Source organism: Cololabis saira, chromosome 5 (assembly GCF_033807715.1).
Source record: "Cololabis saira isolate AMF1-May2022 chromosome 5, fColSai1.1, whole genome shotgun sequence".
Lineage (NCBI taxonomy): Eukaryota > Metazoa > Chordata > Actinopteri > Beloniformes > Belonidae > Cololabis > Cololabis saira.
In genome coordinates, this window is record NC_084591.1 from 49,888,752 (window position 1) to 49,907,114 (window position 18,363).

The 18,363-nt window shown below is 41.7% G+C and overlaps 1 long non-coding RNA gene across 2 annotated transcripts; it reads left to right on the plus strand.

Annotated features, from left to right (window-relative positions):
• The first annotated feature begins 444 nt into the window (after window positions 1-444).
• Window positions 445-4,058, plus strand: LOC133444832 (uncharacterized). Of its 2 annotated transcripts, none has more exons than XR_009782743.1 (7): window positions 445-659; window positions 2,175-2,263; window positions 2,350-2,456; window positions 2,566-2,670; window positions 2,907-2,977; window positions 3,079-3,210; window positions 3,699-4,058. It is a non-coding gene; the product is annotated as an uncharacterized LOC133444832 (long non-coding RNA). The 2 variants fall into 2 exon arrangements; XR_009782742.1 differs by having other exon boundaries at window positions 445-650.
• The last annotated feature ends 14,305 nt before the right edge of the window (window positions 4,059-18,363 follow it).

An 18,363-nucleotide genomic window follows, 5' to 3' on the forward strand; every position in this document is an offset into this window, starting at 1 on the left:
AAAAACCTCATAAATAGATTGAATCAAAGCGCTCTCCAGCTCTGCGTGGGTCCGGGGATTAAAGTATAATTCGTTTTTTCATTAAAACCAAAAACGAAAAAAGAGAAACAGCGCCCCCATTTTCGTTTTTTCCTTTTAAATTCAAAACGGAAAAACGGATTCTGAAAAAACCAAAAAACCAAACAACCAAATCAAATAACGGCCGAAATTTGGTTTTTGTAAATTCCTTTTTTAATTTTTGTATGAATATGACGGCGGACAGACCGGAAGCGGAAGTACAGTGTAATGCCGTCAAAATAATACAAACTTATTTTCGTACATATTATATTTATAATATCTTAGTATACAGTCTTATATGGCTTTATAGACTTAACCTGTGAGAATGATACTGTTGCTTAGTTGTTTTATGATGTTTGTATAGTTTTAAATTGTTTAATGGTCGCTGCCACAGTTTGCTCCGTTGCCATGGCGACCACAGCGGCCGCCGCCGCCGGTGTTCTGTCAAATTATGCTACCCGGTGAATGCATGGATCTATTAATAAAATCTGATGAATGTCCTACTTTGCGTCAATGCGCATGCGCACCAGTCAACAGCGTCGACTTGACTAAAACAACACGGAATCGTCCTACAGCTGTTTAAGAAGAAAACTGTGAAAACGGTAAGAATTTAGTTTTTTTCTGCAACCAAATTGTAGTTTTCCATGTTTGCGTGCTAATTTAATGTTTCCTACAACCAAATTCCAACTTTCTTGTAGTTTTTCATGTTTGCGTGCGTGTCGACCAGCCTTTGCATGACTTTTGTTAATTGAATATAAACTACCGTGTTGCAACGCCCTATAAGCAGTACTCGAGTTGTAAAAGAAAATCAGGGGGGATGGTGAATTTTTTTATCATATGGGGACAGATAATTTGTGCTGATTACAAATAATATAATATATTACAAATAATAGCACTGACCAAAACACCTGCAGAAATACTGCAGGAATGACATAGCAGCAGTTAAATGCAGCCTTCTGTAAGCTTTAAATATCCACTGGGCTTACATCAAATACATCAAAACACAACAATAAAAAACACTTTTCTGAACTTATCAATATGACTCTGTCCTTCACAGGATAAGTAAAATGGATCACTGCAAAAACTCAAAATCTTAACAAGAATATTTGTCTTATTTCTAGTTAAAATGTCTCATTTTAGTAAAAAAAAATCTCATTACACTTAAAACAAGACTCATCACTGGAAAAAACAACAATTTTCACCTGTTTCAAGTAGATTTTCACTTGAAATAAGTAGAAAAATCTGCCAGTGGAACAAGATTTTTTTGCTTGTAATAAGAAGATAAATCTTGTCCCACTGGCAGATTTTTCTACTTATTTCAAGTGAAAATTTACTTGAAACAGGTGAAAATTGTCAAATAAGTTATTTTTCTGGTGATGACTCTAAATGTTGAAATAGCAGTAAAACCACATTCATTGATGAAATGACAAGGGATGGAAAGGGGGGGGGATGGCAGTTTTACAGGGGGGATGATTTTCACCGTTTTTATATCAGGGGGGGATGATTTTCACCGTTTTTATTTCAGGGGGGATGATTTGGACCGTTTTTATTTCGGGGGGGGATGCCATCCCCCCTCATCCCCCTCAACTCGAGTACTGCCTATAAGAGATGTAAATATGAGTAAATAGTAGGGTGGGGTGTAGTGCAAAAATAATAATAGTAATAACACTGGTAATGATAATAATGATGATAATAATAATGCATGTATTGCTGTCATATGTTATATATAATATGTGCATGATATACAATATGCTATTTTTGGCTGCTTATAGCAGTCTTTCTATTGTATTATGTTTTAATTTTATGACATTCTTTGTTCACATTTTAGGTAATAGATGCCTATTTGCACATCTTCATTGAAAAGCACAAGGCAAGTAAGAATAACATGTTCCAGGTTAGCATATAGGGTCCATTATTAGTCCTGTTAGATGGAGACCTAAGGACTCACGCGCAGAGAAATGAGCTCTGATATGCAGGATTTAATGTTATACTATACTATACTACTTTTCGGTGCACTGGATTCTTATGGTATGTCGGTACCTATACAGTTTTTTTGCTAACCTGACTTCAGAAAGTACTGTTTTGCTTACAGAAATTTAAATTGAATTTTTTTAAAGATTGTCAACATCCCCAAGAAGGCCCTCATCCTTATTGATCCCTTTGGGAAAGAGGACTATTATTCAAGAAAAGTTCTCCACAACTGGAGGTAATCTGCACTACTCAAAATTAATGATTTACAATAAGAACTTGTATGGCTAAATGCTTAACTGTTTCTTATTCTGTGTTTCCCAGGAACTACCTTAAAAGGATGGAGAGAAGGGGCCGAGGCATGGCAGGTGGAGACTGTGCACCACAATAAACAGCAGGATGCCAGTAGCTGCGAAGTTTTAGTTATGAAGGTATTAAATCATCATTTGGATAGCTGACTAGATAGATTATTACCAAATTAATGTCCTCTTCTTCCAACTTGGTGACTATGTGAATGTGGATAAAAACACTGCGTTTCAGTTTGCAGAAAACTTCATCACTGAGGAATCCACAGAGGTCGTCACCACAGCTGAGGCTTTGCATGAATACAGGAAGCAGATTGCCTGTAGCTGCTACAAAATCCGGGTCAGTGTAAAAATGCTTGAATAATCAGTTGCCACAATGTGGTAATCACAATGACTACTACGACTACTGTTTTTTTCTGTACACATAATAAAGTGTACTTTTAAATACACATTTCATAATGGATGCTTTATATCTGTAGGTGCGCATGCTACAAAATGTAGAAATGTAAGAACAACAGAGATGCCTACACTGCTGTCAGTACACGCATAAAAAAAGGGTTCTTTATTCTTTTCAAGGCGATGCAAAAGATTACTGCATAGTGTGCGCCCTGCTGGAGTGCGATCCACAGCACAGCATGATAGGAATGGTAAACAGTTTTATAAAAGAATTATAATTGTTTTATGTGAAATGACTTTATGAATGTTACATTTTTTAAATTGTATTGTTTCTGTTATGTTGTCTCACTAGGTGCAGTGTGGGACATGTCATCGGTGGGCCCATTTGGAATGCGCCAAATGGCCAATAAGATAACAACAATCGCCTTGACAGATGAAGAGGTGGCGTCTGTCAAGGCCACATTTAAATGTGTTATCTGCAGAGGTGTGTAAGATAAAACATAAAAGAGGTTGTTTAAGATTTTGGCAAATTATTCTATTACAATAACCTCTATATCCAAATTGCGAATTTCCCCATTGTGGGACTAATGAAGGAATATCTTATCTTATCTTATCTTATCTTATCTTATCTTATCTTATCTTATCTTATCTTATCTTATCTTATCTTATCTTATCTTTAGTCACATGAGTAGGTTAATTTCCTGTAATTATCAGTATGTGTTGTTGTGTTCACTAAGCAACTCACGTCTGTCCCACAGATTTTAAAACAGACTGATAATTAAAGTGTCTGTTTTACCTACTCATATAACAATAGGGATTAAGGGGATAGATGGATTTCCTATATTTTGAGGCATCCCTGCATGAATTTGTGTATTGTCTATGAAATATGTAATAAGCCCTGTAATGCAATAACGAGATTTCAGTGAATATTGACATGAAGATACTGATATACAATTTTCATTCTTCTTGCAGATCCAATGAAGGAGCCTGTAGTGGGCGCATGCTGCCGCAGCCTCATTGGTTGCAGAACATGTGTGGATGAGTGGGTGACTCATGAGCCCAGTTGCCCCAAATGAAGGGATGGGGAATTTCGGGTGAAAAGCTTCATCCTGACTGGCGTTGAAGACACTCTGAATATTTTCAAAGACACTATTAGGGGATAAATAGTTTTTTTATTAAATTTTTTTGGTTCATAATAGTTCATGTTTTATTTGGTTGTCGTAGTGTCCTTGGGCAAGACACATTACCCAGCTTGCCCCGTGTGAATGTGTATGAATGTGTGTGAATGTTGGTGGTGGTCGGAGGGGCCGTTTGCGCGGAATGGCAGCCACGCTTCCGTCAGTCTGCCCCAGGGCAGCTGTGGCTACAAAACGTAGCTTACCACCACCAGAGAGAATGTGTATGAATGAATAATGGTCTAAGTGTAGCACTTTGAGATTCATTGAATGGAAAGTGCGTTACAAGTTAAATGCATTATTATTATTATTATTGGTTGTTTGGTTATTTTTGTTAATCTGTTAAGTTTATTCGTGTTCATATTAATAAATTAGAATTTGTTTGCACTCTTTTGTTTACTGAATACTCTGTTTCCTAAGTGGTGTGTTTGGGTTGAAGTGCTAGTTGTATTGGTTTAACACATCCCACGCACACATACTGTACATACAGTTTTGTTTAAACACATTCAAACCATTGAAATTATTCTCTACTTTGTCAATACACCTGCAACCTTTTGGCTGTTTTCAAATTGGCAAAATGTAAGGTCACATTACAGGGTCGGACATATTAACGTTATGTCAGGGTGTATTTTACTGCAATCTGTAGCAATCCACGGGCCGGCCCAACTGTGAGGAGGACCACCGCATTATCTGTCCAGAGTCCTGGCGAAGAACAGACACCAAACTGAAGACCTAGCACTCTTGTATGGAGAGCCTGCTGGCATACGGTATGGCAGTATGGTATGGGACCTGCACTGAGGCCGCCAGGAAGAGACTTCAGGGGGGAATCAAAGCAGCACAGAAGATTGCCGGGTGGCCTCTCCCCTCCCTGTCGAACTTTGGCACCTCCCGCTGCCTCAGCAGGGCACAGAATATCATTTAGGACGGACAGATCCCATCTAGGTTCTGAAATGTTTGACCTGTTGCCCTCTGGCAGTTGCTACAGGTGCATCACAGCACTCACAAACAGACTTCAAAACAGTTTCTTCCCCAGAGCTATAATCACCCTCATCTCTAATATGCACTGACACAAATGTACACACACGTGCAATATATTGAACTGTGAATGCTGCTAAAATGATGTCTGAGTGAGGTTTATTGCTTTGTATTTGTGTTTTTGCACTTTAAAGCCTCCAGAGATGCATAACGGTAATAAAGACTATTCTATTGTCGTCTATTCTGAGCAGCCTAGTCTGGCTTAAAAACGAGCACATACACAATGACAAAAACATATTACGCCTGTTTCAGACTCATTTACTAGACACACATAGACAATGTCGATCGATCCTCGTGCCCTGACACTGATCAGCTGTGTATCCCCTCTCTACCTGTCTACAATCCCCCGTCTACCTGTCTGTCTATAAACTATGCCATGTTTTTCCTTCCTCAGCATTGCAACATAACAAACTGTGATATGAATCAATCCGAAATAATGAGAGATTAATCAAGAAAACCTTGCAAATTCATGCAAAAAAAATGTCATTGAAATGCTACTTCTGTAGCAGTAGCAGTCTAATACAACGTTGACCATTGTTAACGTGCATAAATTAAACTTCGGTAGGCTATCTCTGTGGAATCTGCCCCAGAGAGCGGCATCAGCCGTGGCATCTCTGTGGCAGCCTGATCAGCTGTATCACCTATCTACCTGTCACTAATCATGACACACACCCACATTCACACAAACACACAACAGTTGTAATCAGTACTCGAGTTGAGGGGGGATGAAGGGGGATGGCATCCCCCCCTGAAATAAAAACGGTCCATCCCTCCTGTAAAACTGCCATCCCTCCTTTCCATCCCTTATGTCATTTCATCAATGAATGTGGTTTTACTGCTATTTCAACATTTAGAGTCATCAACAGAACACCAGAAAAATAACAGCAGAAAAAGAACTTATTTGACCATTTTCACCTGTTTTGAGTAAATTTTCACTTGAAATAAGTAGAAAAATCTGCCAGTGGGACAAGATTTATCGTCTCATTACAAGCAAAAAAAATCTTGTTCCACTGGCAGATTTTTCTACTTATTTCAAGTGAAAATCTACTTGAAACAGGTGAAAATTGTTGTTTTTTTCCAGTGATGAATCTTGTTTTAAGTGTAATGAGATTTTTTTTACTAAAATTAGATATTTTAACTAGAAATAAGACAAATATTCTTGTTAAGATTTTGAGTTTTTGCAGTGATCCATTTTACTTATCCTGTGAAGGACAGAGTCATATTGATAAGTTCAGAAAACTGTTTTTTATTTTTGTGTTTTGATGTATTTGATGTAAACCCAGTGGATATTTAAAGCTTACAAAAGGTTGCATTTAACTGCTGCTATGTCATTCCTGCAGTATTTCTGCAAGTGTTTTGGTCACTGCTATTATTTATAATATATTATATTATTTGTAATTAGCACAAATTATCTGTCCCCATATGATAAAATCCACCATCCCCCCTGATTTTTTTTTTACAACTCGAGTACTGGTCGTAATGTTATGTTGTGACGTCGTGCTACTGTTAAACTGTAGCATTTTTGAGTGGACGTCCTCTGGAGCAGGGGTTCCCAACCTTTTTTGTGCCAAGGACCAGAGTCTGGAGTACATGGGAAAGCCTGCAGCGGCGGCCGCTGTGGTCGCCATGGCAACGGAGCAAACTGTGGCAGCGACCATTAAACAATTTAAAACTATACAAACATCATAAAACAACTAAGCAACAGTATCATTCTCACAGGTTAAGTCTATAAAGCCATATAAGACTGTATACTAAGATATTATAAATATAATATGTACGAAAATAAGTTTGTATTATTTTGACGGCATTACACTGTACTTCCGCTTCCGGTCTGTCCGCCGTCATATTCATACAAAAATTAAAAAAGGAATTTACAAAAACCAAATTTCGGCCGTTATTTGATTTGGTTGTTTGGTTTTTTGGTTTTTTCAGAATCCGTTTTTCCGTTTTGAATTTAAAAGGAAAAAACGAAAATGGGGGCGCTGTTTCTCTTTTTTCGTTTTTGGTTTTAATGAAAAAACGAATTATACTTTAATCCCCGGACCCTCCAGGGACCCCAGTTCTCACAAGCACACCGCCAAACACTGCACTGAATATGAATAAACGGTTGTTTTTGGTTCGTTTTTTCGTTCCTGTTGACTAGTAATTTCATTTGTCTTATATGAAATAGAAAACGAAAATAAAAGCGTATTTTGAATCTTTGTTAAATCATATTAACACAGAAAAAGAAAAAATGCAGTGTAATTCAATATTTGTTTTTTGTTTTAAAAGGAAAATCAAATAAACCAATCGTTTTTTGTTTTTTGATTCCCACTCATGATGGAAAAATCCAATGACCAAAAGATACACGGACCGTCTATCTATGAGCTGTTCATATTTAAATTTCTCTGTAATTGATTTTAATTTTGATCTACCACGTTTTTCCAGCCAGTTGATGTTAAAGTCCCCAAACAACATACATTCATAACCATTGTCAATAGAGAGAAGAGTCTTCAGTTCATTATAGAAATTGACATCATGAGATGGGGGATTATAAACCACAACTATATTAAATTTCATGTTTGGGGAGAGAATTACATTCAGTCCCAAGCATCACCGGACTATTTTTCATGCACTTCAATTTGTCCAGCTGTACAGTGTTTACATTTACAAGACTAGGAGGCAGTGAGGTACTATGTAAACTTAAAGGAGCATGAGGCAGGATTGAGGCAGGATTTATGAAAAAAATGCGTATACGTTTTAACTTTTCTAGTAATAATGTCAGATGAAGCGTTCCAAACCAAAAAGAATGAGCCCTCTAGTGTATCTCTCCGTTGCCTTGAACAGGCTGTGTGCTGCAAAATGTGCTGCAATTCGGGGGCCGAATTTCCCGCGCTGTCCTGCGGATGTGACGTCACATGACGCTGCATGCACGTTCTCCCCGTTCTCCCGTGCCGGCTTCACTGTTGGCTGCAGTACCCCCGACGGCCGTCGTGGTGAAGGGTGGCGCTAGAGAGTCTCATTTCTTAAAAGGAGCCTCATGCTCCTTTAAAGGGGACCTATTATAGCATCTAATACATGTTTTAAACAGGCCTTGAATGTCTTAAAAACAAGCTTTTGATAGTTTTTGCTAAATAAATTAGAAATTCAGCCTCTGAGCCATGTCTTTATCTTCCCATTCTCTAACCTCATTATCTATGTGGGATTCTGAGTGGGCAGGGCTATGATAATGAGGCTCTGTGCTGATTGGCTGCCTGAATGACGCGATACACCACTACGAAAAAATGGCGGAAGCTCCGGCCGGCGGAGTTAGTTGTGGGCGTGGTTTCAAGCATCGGAGGCTAACTGATAAATAATGTAAATTGCATTTTGGTTACGTAACGACGGGAGCAGAATCTTATTGGCTCGTAGATCCACATGACACTGGACGATCATCCGGGCGGCTGTACAGACACTGCAGAATTTGGTTGCTTTCCTCCTTCTCTGAGTTGGCAGGCTGAGTGGAGAACACTTTATATATGTTAAAGCAAGAGAAAATGTGTTTTTCATAATAGGTCCCTTTTAATAAAACGGTAGGAAACGGTTTCAGGGAGCCGTCCATGCCAGGACTAGAGGTGGGACGATATGGTAACTCACCATTCAATACTGTGGCGATATGTGGCCCACAATAACGATAATATCACCATACACCATATCTACGATGTTTGATATATTTTAAGAAATTTCATCAACGATATATCACGATATCACGATCTCTAGGTAGTGTAAACTTTAGTGTGTCAGAGTCGCTCCTGTAGTTTCTTGTGCTGGCCCCCCCTTCTCCTCCCTTTTCTCTCTTTTGTCCATGTTGCAGCATCCTTTGCCGGACACCGGAACCTGCAGCGTGGGAGTGAGGGGGGCAGGGTAACAGCCCGGGCAGGCGGGGGAGAAGGTTTGTCCGTCAAGACTCCTCTCCTTGGCCCTGCCCCTTTTCAACCCTTCCCCGACCCTGCACCCCAACCTGGGACTTGCTGATTGGGCCGGAGCTTCGGGAGCTGCGTGCTGGCCTGCGGTCCCCACCCCTGGTCATCCCGTTGCTGCTTCCACCTGCCTGCTGTGCTGTTGCCGTCCCTGACCCACCAGTCTGGCCCTCGGCAGGAGGGGCCCCCCTTACGAGCCTGGTCCAGCTCAAGGTTTCTTCCCTCCTAAAGGGGAGTTTTTCCTTGCCACTGTTTGGCTTAAGGTTTTTCTCCCACTAGGGGAGTTTTTACCTGCCATTGTTTATGTAATAACTGCTCGGGGGTCATGTTCTGGGTATGGGTCTCTGGAAAGCGTCTAGAGACAACTCTGTTTTATTAGACGCTATATAAATAAAATTGAATTGAATTGAATTGAATTGAATACATGTGACTGAAAAATAAAAAATACCCATAAAAAGAAAAAACGTTTGCATTTATTCAATGCCTAAAAATTAGGTTTTGCATCGACATTTACCCTCATAAAAGGATCAGTTCCAACAGCACGGACCCGGCAACTGCACACGAGTCAGCGGTAAGAACATTAATTTTTTATGTTATTTATATTTGTCTACAAGTATGAGCTTTGCATGGGCTTAGCTCCGGTGTTACGTTAGGTAACACCGGAGCAACGGGTAACAACAGTTCATTTTACAAATGTTTAGACAGAGGCTAACGTTACATAAACATTTTCAAAGTTAAGTTACAAACACACACAGCTTTCTCTAGCTGTTTTTAGGTGCTACTTGTTGTGTTGAGATGTGATTCATTCATTCATTCATTCATTCATTCATTCATTCATTCATTCATTCATTCATTCATTCATTCAGATTCATTCTCTGGGTTCCCTAGATCTAGATCAGGAGTCGGCAACCCAAAATGTTTTAGAGCCATATTGGACCACACAAAAAACAAATATGTCTGGAGCCGCAAAAAAATGAAAAGTCTTGTATGCATCAGCCTTAGAATGAAGACAAATGGCGAAAGGCGAAATGTCAAGAAAAAAGTTGAAATGTTGAGAAAAAAAGTCGAAATTTCGAGAAGAAAGTCAAAATGTTGAGAACAAAGTCAAAATGTCGAGGAAATAGTCAGAATTTTGTGAAAAAAGTCATAATTTCGAGAAAAAAGTCGAAATGTCGAGATTAAAAAGGAAAAGAAAAAGGAAGAAAAAAAGAGAAAAACAGGAAAAAAGAAGAAAAAAGAAAAAAAGAAGAAAAAAAGTGAAAAAAGGAAAAAAAAAGAAAAAAAGGAAAGAAAAGGTCAAACATTTTTTAAAAAGCTCCAGGAGCCACTAGGGCTGCGCTAAAGAGCCACATGCGGCTCCAGAGCCGCGGGTTGCCGACCCCTGATCTAGATAGATCTAGATCTAGATAATCTAGTGGCTCACTACACGAGACGAAAGAGACAACAAAAAACACATTTAAATCTTAACGTACCATTCTGAAACATCCTGCTGTAACCGCGGCTCGACTCATCAACAGACTCACTTTCGTCCTGCCGTTCTGGGTCATAATAGTGCCATTTTTCCTCTGTGTTCAGTGCGATGCTCTGCCCAGATCGAGGCTTTGTGTCCTCCCCTGCTACGCGTCATTCAGGCAGCCAATAAGAATAAGAATAAGAATAAAAATAAGAAATCCTTTAATAGTCCCCCAGAGGGGAAATTTCCAGATTACAGCAGCAAAGGGGGATAGTGCAAAACACAAGAGGCATCAATATCACACAATATCACACAATAATAATAATAATAATAATAATAAAACACTATAAACAGTATATACAATAATAATAATAATAAGAAGAAGGAGAATAAAAATAGCAATAAATAAAAAATACTAGTATACAAAAAGAAAAACAGATGGATATTTACAGATGTTATTTATGCACGTTGCAGAGAATGGTATTGCACATTATTTTCGGTTTGTATATTTATTGTCAGGATTGTTTGTGGTCTACTGTGAGCAGTGCTGGTTGTGTAGTCTCACAGCTGCAGGGAGGAAGGACCTTCTGTAGCGTTCCTTCGCACACCTAGGGTGAAGGAGCCTGTCGCTGAAGGAGCTCTCCAGCGCTCTGAAGGTGTCCTTCATGGGGTGGGAGTCCTTCTCCATCATGGATGACAGCTTAGCCATCATCCTCCTCTCTCCCACCACCTGCACTGTGTCCAGAGAGCAGCCCACGACAGAGCCGGCCCTTTTGATGGTTTTGTCCAGCCTCCTTCTGTCTGCAGCTGTGATGTTGCTGCCCCAGCAAACCACTCCGTAAAAAATGGCTGATGCCACCACAGTGTTATAAAAAGTTTTCAGGAGTGTTTCCTGCACACCAAAGGCCCTCAGTCTCCTGAGCAGATAGAGTCTGCTCTGGCCTTTTTTGTGGAGTGCAGAGGAATTAGTAGTCCAGTCCAGTTTATTGTTGAGGTGAACACCCAGGTACTTATAAGATGTCACCATCTCAATGTCCTTTCCCTGGATGTTCACCGGTGTCGGGGGGATTTATTACACCTGCGGAAATCCACCACCAGTTCTTTGGTTTTCCCCGCGTTGATCTGGAGGTGATTCTGCAGGCACCAGTCCACAAAGTCCTGGGACAGTTCTCTGTACTCGCTATCATCTTCATCTGTGATGAGGCTGACGATAGCAGAGTCATCAGATAACTTTTGTAGGTGACAGGTTGGTGAGTTGTAGGAGAAGTCAGCAGTGTAGAGAGTGAAGAGGAACGGCGCCAGGACCGTTCCCTGCGGGGCCCCCACACTGCAGACGACCATGTCCGACGTGTGGTCCCGTGTCCTCACATACTGTGGACGGTTGGTGAGGTAGTCCAGAATCCAGGATGTAAGGTGACTGTCAACCCCTGCATTCTCCAGCTTGTCTCCCAGAAGTGCCGGCTGGATGGTGTTGAACGCACTGGAGAAATCAAAGAACATGAATCAACACAGAGCCTCATTATCATAGCCCCGCCCACTCAGAATCCTGCATAGATAATGAGGTTAGAGACTGGGAAGATAAAGACTTGGCTCAGAGGCTGAATTTCTAATTTATTTAGAAAAAAACAATCAAAAGCTTGTTTTTAAGACGTTCAAGGCCTGTTTAAAATAGATATTAGATGCCATAATAAGTCCCCTTTAATTTTGCAGAGTACCTCACTGCCTCCTAGTCTTGTAAATGTAAACACTGTACAGCTGCATGAACAATAGTCCGGTGATAACCGCGTAAATCCATTATGTGTGTTGTAATCAGTACTCGAGTTGTAAAAATAAAATCAGGGGGGGTGGTGGATTTTATCATATGGGGACAGATCATTTGTGCTGATTACAAATAATATAATATATTACAAATAATAGCAGTGACCAAAACAGCTGCAGAAATACTGCAGGAATGACATAGCAGCAGTTAAATGCAGCCTTCTGTAAGCTTTAAATATCCACTGGGCTTACATCAAATACATCAAAACACAACAATAAAAAACACTTTTCTGAACTTATCAATATGACTCTGTCCTTCACAGGATAAGTAAAATGGATCACTGCAAAAACTCACAATCTTAACAAGAATATTTGTCGTATTTCTAGTTAAAATGTCTCATTTTAGTAAAAAAATCTCATTACACTTAAAACAAGACTCATCATTGGAAAAAACAACAATTTTCACCTGTTTCAAGTAGATTTTCACTTGAAATAAGTCAAAAAATCTGCCAGTGGAACAAGATTTTTTTGCTTGTAATAAGAAAATAAATCTTCTTATTTCAAGTGAACTTATTTCAAGTGAAAATTTACTTGAAACAGGTGAAAATTGTCAATTACGTTATTTTTCTGTTGTTATTTTTCTGGTGATGACTCTAAATGTTGAAATAGCAGTAAAACTACATTCATTGATGAAATGACATAAGGGATGGAAAGGGGGGATGGCAGTTTTACAGGGGGGATGATTTGGACCATTTTTATTTCAGGGGGGATGCCATCCCCCCTCTTCCCCCCTCAACTCGAGTACTGATTGTAATAAAATATAGATATTTGCCGTCAGTTTATCGATTATTTATTGCGACAGAGAGCGCAACAATATATTGCAATATCCATTTTTTCCCCCACCACTAGTGTAAAGCATTTTTTGGGGTTGGGGGGTGGGGGGAGAGGCTCTTTAACTGCAACAGGAAACAGTCCTGGGCCCAACCTTGCAGGAAGACGCCACATGATCATGTCATATGTTAATGTCATATGTTAATGACTTATAATGTCTCTTAACTCTGATGGTGCAGGGAGCTGAACGCTTTCAAAGCAGGAATCTCCAATCCATATCTCATCCAAAAACACCTCCACGACTGACACCTCCGACACAACTGCTTATCTTTTTTATCTATATTCTGTCCTATAAATAGATTTAGTACTCAACGCTTACACCAGGATTCCTGACATGCTGTTCTTTGTCTGAAGACGGAGGGGCTGCCTGACCAATCAGCCCATCCATTTCTGCAGCTTACCATGTTAAGGTTACCTGTGTTTTTGCAAAAGTTTAATTCCAGCTTTAAGTTTGTGGGAAGATTTTTGTCTTTAAATAACGCATCAAAATGTGTTATTAAGCAAACTGCCTGAAGATTAAGCCAAATCAGAAGTGCTACATTCCATTAGGGAGAGTAAGTTTGCTGTATTCAGTCCACTGCTGTACACCCAGACTACAGGTTTTGGTTTTTCATTTACTGCTTTCTGTCAACTGTGGAAATTATGAGTTTTTCTCATCAGGCCAAACATTTTGGACTATTATTGGTATTCTTGGGTTCTCAAGCTCAGTCCTGAATGGGATCAGTTCAGCTCCAAAGGTACTGCGAATCGAAACCCAAAATCAGGGACGGACTCGAGCTCAGGCCTTGCTCCACAAAGGTGGTGGCGGCAGCAGAAGTGCACACATCCATGAGAGACGCCGCATTGTATCAAACACGTCAGACAAAAGAGGGGGGGGGGGGGGGGGTGTTCATGCTTGGTGGTGACCAATACATTTTTTTAATTAATTAATTAATTGTCTACGTTCCTATTATCCATCAACGCATCCATCCATCCATCCATCCATCCATCCATCCATCCATCCATCCATCCATCCATCCATCCATCCATCCATCCATCCATCCATCCATTTTCCAGAGAAGCTTCAAGCGGTGACGCTTTTTACATTTTTGGTTGTTTGTCTCGGCGCTGGGAGCCGTGAGCAGCTATGAAGAGACATAGCTCCTGGTAGATCTGGTCGTTCCTTATCTCCGTCTAGATCCCTTTTTAATTCTCTCCTCAGCACCAGGTTTATGAACATCTGACCCTCAGAGTTGAAACAGACTTTTGTGCTGCCATTGCTGGTGGAATAAAATGAAGAAGTCGCCGTCAGAGTTGCTCTTTCTCTGATGTCACATCCTGACTCAGACGTCTGACTCCAACCCCCCGACCAATCGGTGGCCTGTAGTGTGATGATGTCAGATACAGCCGACTCAGCAGCTTAGAATCTCAGCAGAATAGTTACAGAAAAGTATCTACTCGGTACGTTAGACCCCTGGTGGAGAAGAACCAAACCGAGGCGACATGCCTGGAACTCCTCCCTAGGGAGGAGGGACATGCCTGGAACTCCTCCCTAGGGAGGAGGGACATGCCTGGAACACCTCCCTAGGGAGGAGGGACATGCCTGGAACACCTCCCTAGGGAGGAGGGACATGCCTGGAACACCTCCCTAGGGAGGAGGGACATGCCTGGAACACCTCCCTAGGGAGGAGAGACATGCCTGGAACACCTCCCTAGGGAGGAGGGACATGCCTGGAACACCCCCCTAGGGAGGAGGGACATGCCTGGAACACCTCCCTAGGGAGGATCCGGTACAGATGCCCAAGCCACCTCAGCTGACTCCTCTCAATGTGAAGGAGTAGCAGCTCGACTCCGAGCTCCTCCCGGGTGACTGAACTCCTCACCCTATCTCTAAGGGAGCGTCCAGCCACCCTGCGGAGGAAACTCATCTCTAAGGGAGCGTCCAGCCACCCTGCGGAGGAAACTCATCTCTAAGGGAGCGTCCAGCCACCCTGCGGAGGAAACTCATCTCTAAGGGAGCGTCCAGCCACCCTGCGGAGGAAACTCATCTCGGCCGCTTGTATCCGCGATCTTGTCCTTTCGGTCACTACCCAAAGTTCGTGACCATAGGTGAGGGTAGGTGCGTAGATTGACCAGTAAATCGAGAGCTTCTCCTTTCGACTCAGCTCCTTCTTCACCACGACGGTCCGGTACACCGACTGCATAACTGCGGATGCTGCACCGATCCGTCTGTCAATCTCCCGCTCCATCATTCCCTCACTTGTGAACAAGACCCCGAGATACTTGAACCCCTCCACCTGAGGCAGGACCACCCGGAGAAGGCACGCCACCCTCTCCCGATGGAGAACCATGGCCTCGGTTTTGGAGGTGCTGATTCTCATCCCTGCTGCGTCGCACTCGACGGCAAACCGCCCCAGCACATGCTGAAGGTCCCGGTCTGATGAAGCCGACAGGAAAACATCATCTGCAAAAAGCAGAGATGAAATCCTGAGGTTCCCAAACTGGATCGCCTCCGGCCCCTGGCTGCGCCTAGAAATCCTGTCCATAAAAATTATGGACAGGCAGTGCGGGTTCGAGTCCCGGCCTGTCGCTCTATGATGCAATGTCTCCCCCTTCTCTGTACCCGTTTCCTGTCTATCTACTTTCTCCATAAAAGCCAATAGTGCCACAAAAAACTTCATACAAAAAAACCAAACAATTATGAACAGAACCGGCGACAAAGGGCAGCCCTGCCTTTCCTATTATGTGCAGTCAATTTATTTTCCCAAAGTGATGCCATATGATCGGTGCTGAGCCTCTCAACCCTGCAGCAAAGGGTTTTTTTCTGTAAAGTGAAAATAGACAGACAGATATGACTGTGGTGGACAACCATCCCCCCGTCCATACCCACTTCATCCTATGCAGAGTCCTGTAGGGGCTGGAGCCGATCCAGATACCACTGGGAGAGTAGTGAACAATGAACAGGCTGAGTTTGCATATTCTCCCAGTGCTTGTGGGGAGAAAATGCAAAGTCGTCACAGATTTGAACCAGAAACTCTTTTACTGTGAGGCATAAGTGCTATCCACCACACACGGTTAGAGACATGGCTTCAAATCTCCGTCCAGCAGCTGCCTGGCTCACGTCTGGACATTTGTAGGTTACCGTGACATCCCAGACCCAGATCAGAGTGGAATGATTCAGCCTCGACTCCTTCATCCACAACTTCAGATTCTACTGCCATTGCTGGCCCTCACAAGTGGGAAATGGAAAGCAGTGAACAGATTTCAAAGAGACAAACCAGCCGCTATGATCTGAACTCTAAATTGATGTCTGGTGGTTGCTTTAGTGGCATATAACTTTTGTTTTGGTCCAAAACAAACCTCAGGGGTGTCAGCTTTTGAAAAGACAGCCCGACATGTCTCCATTAGGGACGGGGCTGAGGCTTTCCACGAGAATCACAGCTGCAGAGAAAAACATCAGGAAGGAACTTGGAAGATTGGCGGCAGAGAACGTGCTTTTCAGGACAAGGATCCACTGCCAAGCAGCGAAATGCCTGGAATTTGCTGATGGTTCAGTTCTGATGGTTCCCTCAGTCACTTACTTCTTCTCCCTCTTTTGTATTTACCCCACCCTTCAACGTCTTCTAACTGCTCTACGTTTTCCACAATCCATTAAAGTTGTCAACTCATTTGGTTTGTCTCTTTCTCTAAGACGAAGACACCTTCCTCTTGAACACAGATTTTCTTTCTGAGCGTATTCCTCCATCTTTTTCTCTATTTTTTTTTTTAATGCAGGTACACAAAAGTAAAATGAGAGTGAGTTGTGTCTGGCCAACAACTCAAAATTCCTCCAGCATACCAGAACAGCTTAACATTCTCTTGGTTTTGGATCTCTCTGCATCCCTCAAGCCCGTCTCTCATGTTCTGCCTGCTGCTCGCCATGTGCTTTCCTTCCTTTCCTTCCTTCTGGGTTTCATCCTTATAAAGACATGGTAACTGTCTCAAAGCAGTCATGGCTGGATGGGCAAAGAGTTGTCTCCAAGCTTTAAACTGAAACCAATGAATCCCTATATCAGGTCCGCATTTTCAGAACCTCGTCGCACTCTGCATTGTACGGAAGAGTATTAGGGCCAGGCAGGAGAAAAATTAAAATAATATTTTAGAGGAGGAAGATTTTTTTTTCATTATGCACTTCGAGAAAAAAGTCGAAATGTCCAGAAAAAATCGAAATGTCGAGATTAATGTTGAAGTACAATTTAGAGAAAATAGTAGAAATGTTGAGAAAAAAGTCAAAATTTTATGAATTAATGTTGAAATGTTGAGAAAAAAAGGCGAAATTTCGACTTTATTCACCAAATTTCGAGTTTATTCACGAAATTGTATTTCAACATTAATCTCGACATTTCGACTTTTTTCTCAACATTTCGACTTTTTCTCGAAGTGCACAATAATAAAAAAAATCTTCCTCTCTCAAATATTTTTTTCCTGCATGGCCCTAATACCGTAATTCTGTAGCAATGACAGAATTTAAAGGAGCCGTCTGTAAGAAATGGCCAAAACTGGTACTGCAGTCACTTTCAAAATATTGTTGAGCGGCGTGTACCCTCCCCCTCCTCCCCCCGACCAGAGGTTGCCAGGTAGGCTGCAGAATGCAGCAGGAACGTAGGCTGCCATGGCTGCCATAATTAGAGCCGAGCTGGCAACCCGGATGCCGAAACAATACTGACTTGGTGATTGGGAGATAGGTGGAGGGTGAAGCTTCAGAAACAATACTGACTTGGTGATTGGGAGATAGGTGGAGGGTGGAGCTTCAGAAACAATACTGACTTGGTGATTGGGAGATAGGTGGAGGGTGGAGCTTCAGAAACAATACTGACTTGGTGATTGGGAGATAGATGGAGGGTGGAGCTTCAGAAATAATACTGACTTGGTGATTGGGAGATAGGTGGAGGGTGGAGCTTCAGAAACAATACTGACTTGGTGATTGGGAGATAGGTGGAGGGTGGAGCTTCAGAAATAATACTGACTTGGTGATTGGGAGATAGGTGGAGGGTGGAGCTTCAGGCCAAAACAAAAAATGACAACATAGACATCAGTTGAGGGCTGCAACTCCTCTTTTTAAACTGGAATATCCTGGCTTGAGTGCTGTTGTCAGTGACATAAGTATTTGAAATGAACATGATTTTTAAATGTCTGTTGACATATCGGGGTCATTTTATGATTCGTTTTATTATTGCTCTTACATACAGCTCCTTTAAACTGCACCACAGAAACCTCGGTTTTGCGCTTCTCCACTAAGGGTGGAGGCGGGTGGAGGAGGCGTGCCGAGTAGATACTTTTGCTGTAACTACTCCGCCGCTTTAACACTACTCAGCGTGACTCCACTCGCCGTGCCCCGTTTTTAGACATCCAGATCAGAAGTAGGAGGT